Here is a 2,811-nt window from a genome sequence, read left to right on the forward strand (position 1 = left end):
AGACAGGGTTTCGTCATGTTGGCCAGGCTGGTCTCCAACTCCTGGACTCAAGTGATCCACCTGCATTGGCCTCCCAAAGTGCTGCGATTACAGGTGTGAGCCACCACACCCGGCCTATTTGTTCATTCATTCAATCACACACCCCCATTCACATATAGCAATAACTCCTATACATGTATAATAGAAAAGTGGAATACAAAGATAGACACAAAGAAGCTGAGGCAGGTGGATTGCCTGAGGCCAGGAGTTCAAGACCAGCCTGGCCAACATGGGGAAACCCTATCTCTACTAAAAATACAAAAATTAGCTGGGCATGGTGGCATGTGCCTGTAATCCCAGCTACTCAGGAGGCTGAGGCATGAGAATTGCCTGAACCCAGGAGGTGGAGTTTATAGTGAGCTGAGATTGTGCTACTGCACTCCAGCCTCGGCAACAGAGCAAGACTGTCTCAAACAAACAAACAAACAAAACCCCAAAGATAGACACATAGGAAACTGCACTCCAGACTGGGCGATAGAGTGATACTCTGTCTCAAAAATAAAAATAGTAATAATGAATAAATGAATGGACATCTGTGCAAAGTCGTCATCCAGCTCCTACTTGAGTGCTTCCTGTGATGGGAGTTCACTACCTCAAGATTGAAAAGATTCCTTATTGGACAATTGAAATGTCAGAAGATGTTTCTGTACATGCAAAGGAAATCTGAGTCTCTGACACTTCCACCCAGTAGTATAGTTCTGCCCTTTAAAGGCCCAGAAGAGCACAGATTCTCAACCTAGGTGTCCGTGGATGGGCTTTATAAAGTCCATGCCCCCAAGAAATGTGCAAAAAACTGGGTGTGCCTTGCCTATGTGCTTCGGGGAGAGAATCCATGGGTTTCACAAAGAGATGTGTATTACCAAATTTTAGAATCATAGTTCATTTATTCCCTCTTTCTATGAAAATCTATACTAGATAAACAGGCCTCAAAATGCTTTCTTTTTAATATATTCCCTGCTTACTTTTCTGAAGAAAGCAGATCCCCAAGGCGTTGAGCAAAACTAACTGCTACTCTTAGCACAGATGATGGAATGGGGATTAGTCCATCTACTGAAATTAACCTTGTATGGGTGGGGGACACAGGAGGCCAGAGGAAAGGGTTTGATAAGAATTCTGCCCTAAAAGAGTGCTCAATATTAGGTGGTGGCAATTTGACTCATTCGAAGCCTCTTTTTTGAGTAAGTAAACACCCTGATGGAAATGAAAGAAGGTGGATGACTTTTGGTTATGGGCCTCTTTCTGCCATTTCAAAACACGAATTCAGTTCTCCAAGTCTTGGAAGCACTGGGACCACAGTGACTACAGCTAATAAGGCGACTCACCAGCTACCCTGTGGGGTCCTGCAGTAAACCTTTCTTCCTAAAGCCTGTTAGGTATCATTCTTCTTTGCAGTTCCAAAGATTCCGACTAATGCACAATGCTTCAACTTTCAGAAATGGTTATGATGGCTTCCTCCCAAAGTAAAAATCTCCCATTGCTTGGTCATCTCTCATATATGAGCTATCAAAGTGTTCACATCTGTTCTCATTTAATCCTCACCAAAATTCTATAATAGTGGTGCTTAAAGTTGGAGGTATAAAGAATCACTTTAGGCTAGGCGTAGTGGCTCACGCCTGTAATCCCAGCACTTTGGGAGGCCGAGGCGGGTGGATCATGAGGTCAGGAGATCGAGACTATCCTGGCTAATACGGTGAAACCCTGTCTCTACCAAAAATACAAAAAATTAACCAGGTGTGGTGGTGGGCGCCTGTGGTCCCAGCTTGGGAGGCTGAGGCAGGAGAACAGCATGAACCCAGGAGGCGGAGCTTGCAGTGAGCCGAGATTGCGCCGCGCCACTGCACTCCAGCCTGGGCGACAGAGGGAGACTCTGTCTCAAAAAAAAAAAAAAAATCACCTTAAATACAGATTCTCAGGCCACCATCTCCAGAGTTCTAGGAAAGTCTGGGGTGGGCCTTGGAATCCTCTTTTTAAGTTCCTTGGAGATTCTGATGTAGACAGTTTGAGGCCTAAATATGGAGAACATGGCCCTGAGGGTGGTGTTTCCCAAGTGTCCTTATGCTCTAAACACTTCCCAGACTCCTCCATGAAGATTCCAATTCAGTTGGTCAGGAGCTCTAGAATTTGTACTTTTAATAGGGCAGGTATTATAACTTCCATTTTATATCTGAGAAAACTGAGCCCCACTGTAACTTGTCCACAGTCACACAGCCAGATGACGACAGGGGTCATACAGTTTGGATATTTGTCCCCACCCAAATCTCATGTTGAATTGTCATCCTCAATGCTAGAAGTTGGATCATCGGGACAGATCCCGCATGGCTTGGTGCCATCTTTGTGATAATGACTTCTCATGAAATCTGGTCATTTAAAAGTGTGGGGCACCTTCCCCAACCCCTTGCCCCTGCTTTCACCATGGGAAGTGCCTGCTCCATGAGTAAACGCTCCCTGAGGCCTCCCCGGAAGCAGATGCTGCTGTGCTTCCTATACAGCCTGCACAACAGTGAGTCAATTGAACATGTTATTTACAAATTATCCAGTCTCAGGTATTTCTTTATAGCAAGGGAAGAATGTCCTAATACAAGGGGTGAGACTGGAATCCAGCTTTCTTGACACTCAGTCTAATTCTCTTTCTATTGGCCACAAAGTACGTACCCTACATACAATCCTTAACATAATGAGCAATTGACAGATATTTGCTAAACTGTGTAGAATTCACATATCTTACCTTCTAAGTCCTGGAGGGAAGAAACTATTTCTTTTTTTTTTTTTTTT

Source organism: Colobus angolensis, unplaced genomic scaffold, assembly GCF_000951035.1.
Source record: "Colobus angolensis palliatus isolate OR3802 unplaced genomic scaffold, Cang.pa_1.0 Scaffold273, whole genome shotgun sequence".
Lineage (NCBI taxonomy): Eukaryota > Metazoa > Chordata > Mammalia > Primates > Cercopithecidae > Colobus > Colobus angolensis.